The sequence below is a fragment of the Silene latifolia genome, chromosome 1, assembly GCF_048544455.1.
Source record: "Silene latifolia isolate original U9 population chromosome 1, ASM4854445v1, whole genome shotgun sequence".
NCBI classification, from domain to species: domain Eukaryota; kingdom Viridiplantae; phylum Streptophyta; class Magnoliopsida; order Caryophyllales; family Caryophyllaceae; genus Silene; species Silene latifolia.
This window is the reverse complement of record NC_133526.1, coordinates 125,783,441-125,799,804: the sequence shown is the minus strand read 5'-3', so window position 1 is coordinate 125,799,804 and position 16,364 is coordinate 125,783,441.

The following is a 16,364-nucleotide window of genomic DNA, read 5'->3' as shown; positions in this document are numbered from 1 at the left end:
TGGTGGGTATTTATAGAGAAATGTGGGGTGGTAGGTCGGTTGAGTTTGCTTAGAGGCTAAGCAGGATAGCCCATTTAGGCGCGAGGCACCTAGTGATCCAAATGGGTGTACTGTCCTTTCCAATTTGGACGTGGCCTTTGCTCTATCCGTTATTTGGTTGGTTTGATTTGTGGTAATCAAATAGGATATCGTGTAATAATATGGGCACCTAATAAGATGATTTTGGGTGTTACTTGAGGTAGGTGTTTTGTGTGCTTGACTCGGGTTTAACCCGTGTGAGTCGGGATTTAAATTTGGAGTCGGTTTTTGGCCAGGTGTCAGTTTTGACTCTAATTAGGGTCATTTTAATGGAAATGCCATGATAAAGACATTCATGGCATTATTTTTGACATTCGAGACTCGGGTTGACTCAGGTTAACTCGAGTTGCAGGTTTCTAAGTCGGTTTTGGGTCCGAAGACGGTTTTAACTCTAAATAATATTATTTTAATGCAAATGAAGTTAGAAAACCATTTATGAAATCATTTTTCATATCCGTGTAGTGTATTAAACCGTCTCATGTATAGCTAATCCACGCACGCATAACAAAAACACGTTATAGTCCGATCATCATCGAGTGGTTTTTGGGAGGTGCAGATACTGGGTATCTACAGAGCCCCCACTTTGACTGAGGCTTAGACGGGGCGAAAGTCAAAGTATAGCCTCCAGGTCAATCGAAGATTACAACCTGAAGACCATTGTGACGTCGAGGCATCTCAAAAGGGTTTGAGCCAAGGACCTGCCATCGGGAAGGGCGACGTCGAGGCGACTCGGGGATTCGAGTCAAGGACCTGCCGTCGGGAACATTTTAGAGTCTGTCGACTTTCGATTCGGTTCGTTTAAAATCCATTAGACTACATATAAAGGCTCGCCATCCATACGAAGGAGTCATACCTGAGGCATCTTCGGGATATGTCCTTGAGTTGTTTCTTGTTTGCGCGCAAAGGCTCGCCAGCTATGTAGAAAGTACGTTTTGAGGCTCGCCAACCATGTTGATGGTGGTATGATCGACTGTGGGAAATAGCCTGAAACATCGGGCTTATTTCAAGATATTGTCTGGTAATGACTTCCAACCAGGTTGACGTTGATAGGTTCGGCTAGGGAGCAACGAACTCCAACTTGCTGGGGTCCTAAATGAACTCCGTGGAGATAAATCATCTATGCAAGGCTCTCTGGAAAACCATTTAGGGAGAGCGCTGTGTCAGGATCATGAATGATCTTGCGAAGATCTTTGAAAGACCTGCGGGGCTCCCATCTGAAAATCGGCACTAGCTGGGGAGTTAGAAACTTCTCAGGACTCGCCGGGGATATGATTTGTTACTCGTTAGAAGGTAGTGTATGCCATGTAATCGACACGGTTAAAGCCCTTGGGCGTGATGGGTCGGCGTTTGTTGGGAAGAACCCAATATTTAGCTGGAGTGCGTTTGTCTTCTGAAGATTACCTGCATGGTTAGTGACCACAAAAATCCGCAGTCGTATAGACAAGCACATTGAATACAGGCATATAAGAACGTAAGCACATAAGCATGTGAGCAATTAGCATATAAGCAACTAGCATGTAATATCTTACGCGAGGGAAGATAGAAGTTTTGAATATTGTGAAGCTTAAAAGCGAGTCTTGTTACTCATAGATCCGTGATTTGATAGATTTGGAGACATGAGACCATTGTGACATTGACTCACACGGACGCAAACTGATAGACTGACAAATGGGCAGTCGTGAACGTGATACAAACCCAGTATCGACACGACACAGGGGTGACTCTGACAGACTTTGCTTATGTGTGCGCAACTCCTTAGCTAATAAAGGGTGACAATGGGCATCAAATCCTTGGAGTAGAAGGTTCGCTCGGCTGAGGAACATGAATTGATTATCTTCTCTAGACATCCTCGCCTTCGCTTGCTTGTTTGAGATCCCTCCCTGAGGCATGATGATTCAGAGAGCGGAACCAAGACCTTGTCATCGTCCGAACTGAGTACTAGTGTGGACAAGGCCCTCGGGAACTGCGTCCGCGGGATCCACACTAGGCATAATCGACTCGAGGTTCTTTCGAATCGAATTAAGACAAATTAGAGTCGCCACCAAGTTTTTTGGGAACTTGGAACCGTTCAAGTCAACTTTACACCTTTCATCAAAAAGCATAAAGCCAATCGACTACGAGTGATTAAAGATAAAGACTTGTACCCTATATCACTCGATTAGAATGACTCTCGTAATTGAATGAAATGTAGATTCATATACATGTTAACATACTCTTATATGTCTAAATAATTTGTCATAAAATTAATTACAGATCTTATGCATGCAAACAATAATATAAATAGAGGAGAAATCATGTCCTTACATAGTAGATTTCGGCTATTAGGGCACAAGAGAGATCACCTTTCTCTTCTTGTTCTTGAGCTTTTCCAATGGAAGAATAAAGATCTAAGTGTAAGATCTCTCCCTATGTATTATACCCAAGGCTCCTCTTAATATAATTAATATTACAAATACTAGTTATAATATTAATCAAAGGTAGAAAATTGAACCAAAAATAAATATAAAACTCTTATATATTTCGGTTATTAAGAGAGAAGAAGAGAGGATTTTATCTCACTAGAAATCTCTATGTTTGATGATGGAATAGAATGAATAATGATATACAACATTTTGTATATTATTAGGTAAAAATAAAACAAAAACCATGATGGCTTTTGCCTTCTCAAAACCGGGTAAGAGGAGGGGTTTTTGGGGAGCCAATGCATGAACACTTTTGTCTTCACAAGAATATTAGGGTTGCATGGCTAGGAATGTAGGTAATCATTGTGTTCTTATAATAATTAAACAAACACAATATTAGCTTCCACTAACCCTTTATTTCGGCACAATGGATAATATAGAGTCCATATTATTTTTGTCAATTGTCTATATGTTACATGTCACATGTCACATATATTTGTTATGTAATTTTTATCATATTAAAATCAACGTATTAATAAAAATACGTCACATACAAAAATTGACTTAGTAATTTCATAATTACTTATGCCAAAAATTTTACCAATTTATAAATCACAACTGATTGTATTTACAATAATTCATTCAATTTAATTGTTACATTAAACAATTATTTCATCCGAGTAATGATACAATTCAATTACTCAGACCGTATCTTATTTAATCACATTTCAATATGATACGTAAATTTTACTTCCAAAATCGTCCGTCAATTTTCAAGTAATTTAATTAACTCGCAACATTATACGATTTATTAAATAATTAATTAAGAGTATTGCCCTTTAGGTATGACCTAGGGGGTCAACTGATCACCACCGTCACACGACAGTAATGTCAAACTCTAGTCAGCCAATCATTACCGATATATGTTGACCAGTTGACAGTAACAATATTACTTCCCAATTGTATTCATTTTAATGAGACTTAAACATGTGATCATCATGATCGATGATCGTGATCGCATTATTGTCGGAGGACACATATTCCAACAATCTCCCACTTGTCCTCGACAAGTGTGCGTCACCAATTCTCTTGTCCTATTACTATCTCCCACTCAATGCAAGGTGTCTTTCAGGTCGTACTTGCAAGTGATCATATCGAGAGTGGTTTCCTCGATCCGGAGAATAACCGATTGACGATTTATCCACTCGGATACCTTCCGAGCGTGGCCACGCATTTCGATTCATTACTCCTCGAGTGGCCCCGAGATATTGTTATAACCCCGACTAGGGGTGGACAATTCCTATCGCACTCATTCCCTTCGACTAGCCTGACCATCATAACCCAAAGTATGCCCATTTGACCCCATTTATGAAGGTCGTAGTAACACAAATCAAAGTTAATCTGAAACTGTGCCATCTTAGGCGAATAGTCTTTAGTCAAAAGAATCGACTCATTTAAATACTATAGTAGCTCTCGCCACGACCAGGCTACATAAATTTGCCAGAACTCTATAAGCGGTCATTAGGCCCGACAAAATGTTCCTAATAAATACCGCCTATGTGATCGACTAGTCATCTCACATGACTCTATGGCACTTGAACTTGCCATCAATCGCATCACACTCTAGTCACTTCGAGACGTCACCTCATATAAGTAACTATGGGCAAAAAAAACAATGTTAATCCATGTTCACTTTAACGGGGTTCAATTGTCTCTACAACCCGTTTGGATATAACAATGTACAAAGTGAGTTAATAATAACTCAAACGACAAATGTCGACATCACACTCGGGTAGTCAATATCATATTACAACCTTGTGATGTTTATCATAAGTGTAAACACTCATTGATTGCAATAGAAGTTTAACATCCCATGTGTCCATGTGTTCAAACTTCTTGCACTTGCAATTTCCTTCACATTCATGTTCTCTCTCATAGCATGAATCTTACCAAGTACACATCAAGGTTCTCGACCTTGGTTTTTGGTTCTTTAACTTGAAAGAACTTCCTTATCGATCATCTCATAACGAACGAATTTGCGATGAATAATACAACTTGCACCGATCAAGTATTTCATCCACACACAATGCACTAGGTATATGTCTTGTAGAACCTTGTAACAATTAACAAGATTATTTAGCTTAGCACTTCTCATAAGTCCTAGCTTTTACTAGGAAAGATTGTTTTTTAATAACCTCTTATTCAACCAAGCATCTATCCAAAAACTTCTCATTTCTCTTTCTAGGCTTGAAAGAATTGGGATTCTCATAAATCCTCATGTGCGCTCGGGTTTTCTATAATATGTGCAACTTCTTGAAACACAATAGAACATTCCGTCAAACACTGAAATCGCTCATCGGATTCTACTCGAGAATTCATGACGTTTCTATTATGGCTTACCAATCAATCATCATGCTCTTATGCATATGATTCATAATTGGACATGTAAATGATTATTCTAATGGCGGAAACATTAGTTACTAATAACCATGAGATCAACCGTTCATAGGTTCAATGAACGACCATGACTGCTAATGGTAATTCCATTTTCATCTATATGAATAACCTATGTGAATGTTGATATGATGTGTATCTCTTAATACTAATCCAACATCCCTTGATGTAATTGGATTCATCATTGTCCATTTTCATCCAGAATTGAAAACTCAAAAGCTTCTTTATGAAAGAAGGTATTAGCTCGTCATTCTTTAATGAGTAATGAGTTTTATACATTCAAGGATGATAGCTCCCACTAAATTCCATGTCTTCACATGAGAATTTCCTAACTCCCACTCAATTCCACATATTTCGAAATTGACTTCTCAATCGAAATTTGTCAAGAATATAAATATAAATTGCCTTGCCAAGTTACTAGGATAAAACCATATATGTCCCATCATATCCTTTCAAAATGCCTATTTTGAAGTGGTCTTGTCTCAACCTTACGGAAAGAGATTATAAATCTCTAACACACTCATATCATAATGATGTGTAGCAATGTCATTATTCAAATACAAATAATATTTAGAATACGTCCCTCGCAAATACCCTTTTGGAAGGAGATTTAACCATTTCATAGGGAGGTTAAGCAATGACATTTGTATGGTTAAAACGTTGGCTATAGAAGATATCGAATATCAATTTTGCAACTTGATATTGATCATAACTAGTATGTTACTTTGATTCATTTAGGCTCTTAAGTAAAACTCATGATTGAAACTATTGGTCAAATGCTTCATAAACTTAGTCAAAAACTCGTTAAGACTTTACATTAGTCATTTTTCTTCCAAAACTTTCTTTTGGTCTCCTCGTGTAGTTATCATAAGAAAATTCTCTTATGATTACTACACTTGGTCTCTTTAGTCATATTGAACTAACTCGAGACCATAGATCTCATCTATTCGGTAAACTATGTAAATAGATATACCTTCATTCAAATCATTCTCTCTTGCGTAGATCTTCATATACACAAGTACACATTTTTATACACATTTTTATCTTGCCTTGTGTGTTGTGTCCTCATTTTTCTCCCACTCTATCTTTGGAATAAATACACTATATTTTCAAAGATAGCATATGAGACACAAATTAATGATGTTGAATTATAAGGAGAACTATCTCATAGATAGACTAATAGTTATTGATTTCATATGAGTTCTTGGTGATTGACATTTCTTTAAGAGAGTTCATAGACTCAAAATCGCTTCATAAATGATCATACACAAGCCTTAAGCATGTGGACATATAATGAAACCGGTCATTATATTTGTCTATTAGATCACTTTAAGTGAATAATCTTATGTTTCAAAACGCAAGCAATTTAAAGATGAAATTTTAGAACATAAAGGATAAATGATAAAACGGGTGACTTGGGTTGCAAACCAAGTCACCATCATCCAAAATACAAACCATTATCCAAAATACCTTTCCATGTTGAACACGGAAACTTAAAGTTCTAAAAATTCAAAACATAATTTAAAATAAGACAATGAAAAACAAAGCTCCATAAAAGCTATCCTTAGCTTCTCCATGGTTTCTCATGCTTGTTTTTCTTTTCCCTTGTCTTTGCTTGGTGGAGGCCCTATTTACAATAAAAAGGGAGATACATTATCACAACTTTGCATCACATTACCATAGTTGTATTAGAAACATAAAAGAAGGTTAGTCATTTACCTACTGGAGTGATCTTTCCAGTTTTGATATCACCAAGGTATTTAGAACAATTTCTTTTCCAATGTCCCATGCCATTACAATAATGGCACTTATCAAGAGGACCCTTCTTGACTTTGGATGTGCTAGCTTCACAAGACTTAGCTTTGGTGAATGTGGGAGCTTGCTTTTTGCCCTTTCTCCCATTCTTCTTGAACTTCCCCTTACTCTTTGTGCTTATGTTAAGCACATCCTTGGGAGGGTTCACATTTAACCCCATGTCCCTTTCGGCTTGCACAAGTAATTTGTGCAACTCCTCAAGAGATACATCCTTGTCTTGCATATTGAAATTCACCCGGAATTGCACATATGCTTTGACCTTAGACAAGGAGTGTAGAATCCTATCTACGATGAGTTCTTTGGGGATTTCAACCTTTTGAATCTTCAAGGTCTCGACAAGCTCCATGAGTTTGAGCACATGAGGGCTAACCTTTTGGCCCTCTTTGAAGTCGAGATCAAAGAATGCCGCGGCCGCCTCATATTGGACGATCCGCGGAGTTTGTGAAAACATGGTCACAAGCTTGGAGTAAATCTCATTAGCATTGCCCATTTTGAAAGCTCTCCTTTGGAGTTCCGCCTCCATCGCAAATATTAAGACATTTTTCATTGCGGCGGACTCCTTTTGGTAAGTCTCATAGGCTTCCCTAGTGGCCGCGGTGGACCTAGTGGAGGGCTCGGGTGGAGAGGCCTCGGTAAGGTAACGAAGCTTGTCGTCACCCTCGGCGGCCAATTTGAGTTGGGCATCCCACTCGGAGAAATTTGACCCATTCTTTTCAAGTTTACATCGATCCATGAAGGATCGGAGCCAAGATGAAGTAGCGAGTGGTGTAGCATTAGGAGTTGGTGTTGCCATTTGTTATGAATAAGAAGTGGTCTACAAAACAAAATATAAGGAGTAAAACAATTGTCGTTTTAATTATACTCGTAAAAATGTATGATTTAAACAAGTTTTATGCATTTTTCTAGTGACCTCTACCCAACTAGATAAATGATTCCAAGACCCAAATTCATATCGACTTAGGCACGGTATGGCCGATGAAACCTTTATCAATATAACTCGGTGGATTAACATTTTAATCGATTCTACTTTTAGAACTCTTGGTCGATAAAATTACTCTAATAATTATCTATAGCCCGGAACACATGCAACTACGGTCGCGAATACTTCCGTTGAGCTCAATCCAAATTTCGAATAAATGTGTCCATTATCCTAATCCACATCAACTTGGGCACGGTATGGCCGATGAAACCCTCATTAACATGAACTCGGTGGATTAACACTCATCACCCACTTCCCCTACGTAACAAGGTTTGTACCCCGGTAGGGCCGAGTGCACTCCCTCGCGAAATAGGTTTTCATGGTTTCTACTATTTGGTAAGGCTATGTCTCAATTGTTTGTTTTAGCGGGAGGTCATGTCAATTTATTATCTATCACGTTTTAAGTGAACTAAAGCGGTGAACTACGATAATTTTAATTGATACGGTCGATAAACTCGATAAAAGAAGACAATGCATGTTTAGTTATGGCGATTTAGCGATGCATGTGACATAAAATAAAATGCAAGCATAAAGATAAATAAATCCTAGTATGGCCTTTCCTAAAATAGAAAAACTATTAATCTATTACATATTCGGAAACCAACTCCATTGGTCCCTTGAACTTCGGTTGTGGCACGCATCTCGAGGTAACACCGTCTTTATGTATCGCCATTCTTGAAGTAATCCGTCTTTTGGAACTCCGGAATGAATAAAATTACATAATAAATTACATAATTTCCTATTATACATTTGTAACTAAAATAAAATAAATCTATTAAATTACAAAACGGTGATACGAGATCACAATAAAAATTACAACCGAATCGATATTCCCATACATTTCGGGAAATACCAATTAAAATCTAAGGCCATACTAAGTAAAATTACATAATTCAAAATTACATAAATTAAAATTATGACAATCATAAAGGAAAAATGCAGCATTATAATATGTATGAACATGCTCAATTTTTATGCTAAATCGCCTTTTAATTAGCCAATATCGTATATTACTCGGTTTTTACGGATTTGCGTGATTTCAACATTTTATAATCACAAAAATACATAAACTCATATTTATGTATAAGTTAATTATCCTAACCTCTTAGGACTCAAAATATAGTCTTCACTAATAATTTGACCATAATTAACTTTTATTTACAAAATTGTTCATAAATGGACCAAAAATTACAAAAAATAAGCTATTAAACTTCAAATAAATCCAAAAATTCCAAATAAATTTGAAATTTGAAATTTAAATTCATGAACATTCTGGAAAAATTCCATGACAGTCATAATGTTCAAAATCTTAGGTTAAAAATTTCGAAATTCTTCCGGAAAAACAATGTTGCGGTTTATCGATTTTAATAAAATAATCATAAAAACATGGAAAAATTATTTTCATTAACTTTTCAATTTTAGATCTGAAAAATATATTAAAATGCAACATAAGACGTTTTTCTTAAGTCATAGATTATGTTTTTATTAATTTTCACTAATAATGTCACTATTTATGCCATTTTTCTTCAAAAATTCATAAATCATGCAAAAAGACTTCTTTATAGCCAATTATTTTACACACATCTTTTAAAATTGCATGTGACAACATATTAATTTTCTATGACCAGATTCGAAATTTAACTCATATTAACCTATTTTTCACTTAAATCCGAATTTAATAATGAAAAAATCATTTTTCGAGCATAACAAGTCCAAAAATTATGAAAATTTACAGGTTATCTCAAAATAATATATGTGACAACATATCCAAAAACCAAGTGAAAATTCGAATTATAGCTAATTTTAGACCAAAAATGACATTTTTACTCATAAAATCATATTTAAATGCCATTATTGTAAATTATGAACAATAAAAATCCGAAAAATTAACCAAAATATCCTAAAACACTTTAGGACCAGAAATATTAACATGCATGTAATAATTTCGTGATATATCATAATAACACAAATTTTATAAGTTTTATTTGTTATTCATATAACTCGGAAAAACTTTTAACCAATTTGCATGCAAACAACCGTGGCTCGTGATACCGATTGAATGAAATGTAGATTCATATACATGTTAACATACTCTTATATGTCTAAATAATTTGTCATAAAATTAATTACGGATCTTATGCATGCAAACAATAATATAAATAGAGGAGAAATCATGTCCTTACATAGTAGATTTCGGCTATTAGGGCACAAGAGAGATCACCTTTCTCTTCTTGTTCTTGAGCTTTTCCAATGGAAGAATAAAGATCTAAGTGTAAGATCTCTCCCTATGTATTATACCCAAGGCTCCTCTTAATATAATTAATATTACAAATACTAGTTATAATATTAATCAAAGGTAGAAAATTGAACCAAAAATAAATATAAAACTCTTATATATTTCGGTTATTAAGAGAGAAGAAGAGAGGATTTTATCTCACTAGAAATCTCTATGTTTGATGATGGAATAGAATGAATAATGATATACAACATTTTGTATATTATTAGGTAAAAATAAAACAAAAACCATGATGGCTTTTGCCTTCTCAAAACCGGGTAAGAGGAGGGGTTTTTGGGGAGCCAATGCATGAACACTTTTGTCTTCACAAGAATATTAGGGTTGCATGGCTAGGAATGTAGGTAATCATTGTGTTCTTATAATAATTAAACAAACACAATATTAGCTTCCACTAACCCTTTATTTCGGCACAATGGATAATATAGAGTCCATATTATTTTTGTCAATTGTCTATATGTTACATGTCACATGTCACATATATTTGTTATGTAATTTTTATCATATTAAAATCAACGTATTAATAAAAATACGTCACATACAAAAATTGACTTAGTAATTTCATAATTACTTATGCCAAAAATTTTACCAATTTATAAATCACAACTGATTGTATTTACAATAATTCATTCAATTTAATTGTTACATTAAACAATTATTTCATCCGAGTAATGATACAATTCAATTACTCAGACCGTATCTTATTTAATCACATTTCAATATGATACGTAAATTTTACTTCCAAAATCGTCCGTCAATTTTCAAGTAATTTAATTAACTCGCAACATTATACGATTTATTAAATAATTAATTAAGAGTATTGCCCTTTAGGTATGACCTAGGGGGTCAACTGATCACCACCGTCACACGACAGTAATGTCAAACTCTAGTCAGCCAATCATTACCGATATATGTTGACCAGTTGACAGTAACAATATTACTTCCCAATTGTATTCATTTTAATGAGACTTAAACATGTGATCATCATGATCAACAGTCGTGATCGCATTATTGTCGGAGGACACATATTCCAACAATCCAATGGTATTTAGACGGATCCACAAACCATAGATCTTGAGTAAGGGGTGAGGGTACGTGTTAGGAAGCCCATATGGACACCTAACCCTGCCCGTCAATAACGGCCTCTACTAAGTCAAGTATGGATTTCAAACAAGGTCATAGCTACTACGATATATGATATGCAAACATCGTTTTAAACCCTAACATGTGACAACAATTTCTATGTCGTTTTAGATGCAACTAAACTAACTTTGTCAAAGTTGTAATTTAGCATGTGGGTTGATTAATCTAACAACATACAAAACAAAGCAAACAAGGCTTAAGGGGGAATGGGGGAGCCGTTGGGATCTACCTATTACAAACCAGGCATTTCATGCCGACACAACGATAAATTAAAGATACAACTCGATCTAAATACAATTGCTACATACAAAACCGTACACGACAACACACACGGCCAATCGGCCTAGAAAAGTGTGCACAAGAGGGGTGGCCCACGGCTTACATGACTCACGGCCTTGGGTCACTCCTCGTGATGTGTGCTTTCGCTCAATCTCATCGAATTAGACATAGGGCCGCACACCAAAGCATGCATTAGCATAAATCGGGCCATGTTGCTTTAAACAACATGCGATTTACTACGCTCTTACAAGCATTGGGGCACAACCATCTAACCAAACAAGACTAAGGTTTTTTGAAAGAGGTTTTGACTCTATAAAAGAAAACTAACTTGAAAATTACAACCAAACTAACAAACGATAAATTACAAGTGACAAAACAAATAAAGAACGAACGATGCGAAAACAAACGAACCAGGAAAGGCCAAAGGCCACGGCCAAATCACGGCCAAACCCAAACAAGGCTATCCTAAGTCCTAGGTCAGGTTCATTAGTTGGATCAATGATTGCGAAACGAACTCGAAACAAATTAGAAAACAAGTTGAAAACGACGTTGATCGGTTGAGATGATGTCGCGCAAAGGGGCATTCTACACGGCCTAAAAGGGGTCAAGTTAGGTCAAATTCGCTAATTAATTTAACTCATCGAGTGTCAATAAGAAGGTGCTAATCACGCACTCTTATACTAGCGAGAAATTAGGTGAAAGAGAGAGATGCGTTCATTAAGTTACAGAATTGTTAGTTGATTTTTAAAGCTATGTCAATGTACCCTAAAGTGTCTAATTAGGTTATTAAACTGACCTAATGTCATCTAAATGAGTCATATGTTAACAATCAGAGGTCATACTAACATGCAACGGGTCCTAAGGTGGGTCGAATTGGCCGAGAGAAGAGGAGATGTCAAAAGCGAAGAACGAAGTTAAAATCGTTTTATTAATGCCCTACCTTGAACACGAGGATATGTAAATGAGACGGGGGTGTACGACCGACTGATGTAGCGGTTTCTTTTCCCATATCAAGTCAACGCGGGTGTTCATGGTGGTACTTTAACTCATACTCGGACTAAACTAGTTTCATAGTTAATTTAAACGATAAATAAAAAAGCGATAAACAAACAAAACAAACTATAAAAGAACAAACATAAAAACGAAATAAAAAAGGAGAAAGAGGTGGATTTGATGCACCCTCAACCTACATGTATCATTGACACCGTCTTGGGTCGTAATATATGGTAGATTTTATCTCGAGAGGCCGTCGTCGACGAAGAAACAAAGCAAACACGCGTTTTTGGCAAATCTGGACAGCAACTTTCAAACAATGATTTCTCCCTCGTTTCACGATGAAAATTCGATTTAAAAGATGTTTTGAAAACTAGAAAGAGAGGAGAACAGATATCTTAAAGAAACCCCTGCTCGTTTTGAGTTATTGGGCACGAAAAACGAGCACAAACAGAACTGGACAGACAGGAACAAACCGCGAAAACAGAGTGTATAACACTCTGTTTTTCGAGGGATTTTGTGTACTCTCCAGGGCAATTTGGCTCATAAATCTTTATCTAATGTGTAGATGGATGTTATGTGGTTAATTAGGAACAAGAAACTCGAGTTTTGATGGAGGTTTGAAGGAGGAACGAATTGTTTTTCGAAGAGGACACACAAACTGTTTCAGTTTGTAAGTCGGTTTTGTGGAGGGTTTTTTTGAGAGGCAATTAGGGTTTGTTTCTGGAGTTTAAAGCTTGTGAGTGAAGGTAGGATGTATGGAGAACTTAGAGGAATGAATGTATGGTGAAGGGTGGGTATTTATAAGGAGTTAAAGTAGGTTAAAAGGGAGGAGAGGCAGACGGGCTCGGCTGAGCATAGCTGCTGTCCAGCAGCTTTTGGGGGGTTTTCTAGGGTTCGTTTGGGGGTTTTTCTTGGTGATTAAGGTAATTTAATATGGGTAGGATATTAGGGTATGGGTTAGGGTTAATGGGCACGGGTTTTGGTGGTATTTGGAGCGGGTTTTGGGCTCGGGATTCATCACGCAAAACAGGGTGTAGGCTGTTTGTATGCGGGCTGTTGGGGGTGATTTGGGATCGGATTTGGGCCGTGGTTAAGGGGGTTCGAACTGGGTTGGATGGGTAGAGGCTTAGGTTGGTTAGTGTACTCGATATTCGTGCGAACTCGTAAAGTAAACGGGCTCAAAAACCGAGCTAAAATCGAGCCCAAAAACACATGTTCAAAACGAGTTCTTTTCAATTTTCAAATCGATTTTTCAAATCAATTAACACCTAAAAATAAATGATTTTTCAAACCAAATATACTCATAAAATGATTTTTCAAATCAAATATTTATTTTATTTTCAATAAAATAAACTCAAGAAAATAAACTCTAAAAAAGCTTTAATTTAAATATCATTTAAATTAATAAAATGAATTCACTTAAAAAAACATTAATTTAAATATCATTTAAATTAATAAAATACTTCATCGACGACGCCCATTCTACATCGTAAAACGAGCTCCAAATAATGACAATGACAACTAAAGAAATACATGTGTCCTATCATCATCGGGTGTTTGTCGGCTTCTCTATAAATTCCAATATCGACGGATACGGGTATCTACAGAGCCCCCACTTTGACTGAGGCTTGGACAAGGCGAAAGTCAAAGTATACCCCAGTCCCTCTCGACCGAGGATTCTCATGGTCGTTTATAGTCCATTAGACTTGCGTATATAAGCTCGCTTGACCATAAGAAGAGATCATACCTGAAACTTCGTTGGGGATTGACTCTTGCTTCTGTTGTGTCAAGTTGTCATCGTTGGTCATCGACCCATAAAATTGCATATATGGTGGATTGAGCCTTATCCTTAGGCGCCTACGTATCCGTTTCTGACGGAATCAAACCCGCGTCGTAGTTCGGCAACTGCTGACACATGCCCAAAGTTTATCATCTGCTGGCGTATGTCCAAAATTCGTCATCTGCTGACATTTGCCCAAAATTTATCATCTGCTGGCAGGTGCCAAAATGGGATGGGACTTTCCGAGGAGGTTGCCGCCACTTTCATCATTTGCTTTCAGCTACGGAATTCTTCCATTTCATACTCTTGTATCGAATTGAATTCTTGGTGGATGTCATCCTTTACATCTTGATAATGGTCTCGAAGCCTACGGCAGAGCCCTGATTGATTTGTAATGGCTCTAAAGTCGAAGACTTTAGAGCCCCGATGAAGCATATCCGCTAGATTTGAAACACAAAAACGTACTAGCAATAATCATTACATAAGCACATTTGGATCATCGATCTTGAAATTGGATCATTTGAAATACTGGGTCATCGACCCGAAAATTGAATTTGAAAATTTTGAATGATTGGGTCATCGACCCGAAAATTGAATTTGAAAATGTTGAGTGATTGGGTCATCGACCCGAATTTCGAATTTGTCATCATTTAGAATATTGGGCCATCGACCCGAAAATTGAATTTGAAAATGTTGAGTGATTGGGTCATCGACCCGAATTTCGAATTTGTCATCATTTAGAATATTGGGCCATCGGCCCTTCAAAAATTGAATTTTGAATTTTTGAATTTCGAAGGATTGGATCATCGACCCACAAGGATTCCACTACTTGGATCATCTATCCACAATTCGCAAAAAGTTTTTGAAATTTTGAAATTTTGAAATTTTTTGAAATCGAACCTTGATGGGTGAGCATGAAATACGACTCAGACACTCTGTATGACTCGCAAACAACGTGGGCGTAGCCCGCTACCGTAAAACAAAAAGGAAAATAAAACCCTAAGTGTGCACGGGTTTTAATTCAATTATTGACTTGTTGGGGTAGAAAGGTAAATTGTCCGTTCTGGCACCAAAAGATGGCAAACGGGAATCACAAGGCCATCGGATTTGAGACAGAGATATCGTATGGCATGGGCGTGCTCCCAAGGGCACATGGGAATCAAGATCACTTGGCATTGACAAGGTGGATTAAACTCACAGAGCAACAACGTTGGCTTCGCCCAGACACTAAACACAGACTGATTTTATGAGAACACTTAGGCATCACATATCACTCTTGTTGGGAACATTCCGTCACTCTCGCCTCCTTTCTTTTCACCGAGTATTCATCATTTCTTGCCACCGCCTTCTTTCTTTTCAGCGGGCTTTTACTATTTTTCTTCCACGCCTTCTTTCTTTTCAGCGGGTTTTTCATATTTTCTGTTCCCAACACAAACCTACATCTATATGACTCGACATCTTTGCCTAAACCGTTCGATAAAGCTCATTCCGAGACTTGACACTACTCATCTGAACATATATCCTCATCCTAGCCTACATCGAGTGCTAAGACCGACTCAAACAAATGTGGCTTCATTTGGACTTGGTTAAGACCCGTAAGAAACCGACAAGATGACAACTTGGATGATGGGTGGATTGAATCCCTTATTCTGAAGGACTGCCTACGTATTCGCGTGGAGCGAAATCAAATCCGACGTAGTTCGATCAAGGTGCATAAAATTGGCATTTTAATTCTGTGTACACACTCGAAGGTTTCACCTATGGCATCATGTCGTATCCCATTCTAGCCTGTAAGGTACTGTTAAATCCCATGTCTAGGGTTGGTACAAAAGGCTGTGGTTCTTTGGGATGTGGAGCTTGGTAAAAATAGGTTCGCAAGGTAAACTATCATTCTGAAGGTTCGTTTTGTGGTGCTAAGGCCAAGGGCTATGGCTGTTGATGTGGTTGGGAATGGTGTCTCAGGTTTGATGGTTAGAACCACGAGTGCAAATGGGTTGAAAAATGATGTGGGTTCAAATTTCCATGTCTGGATCCTAAAGGCTGGGTGTAACAACACAAGCGGAATAATTCTCAAAATTCCCGACTATCCCTTTGTAACTGTCTCAGGAAGGACTTAGAGGGTAAAGAGGTTACTACTTAATCTTT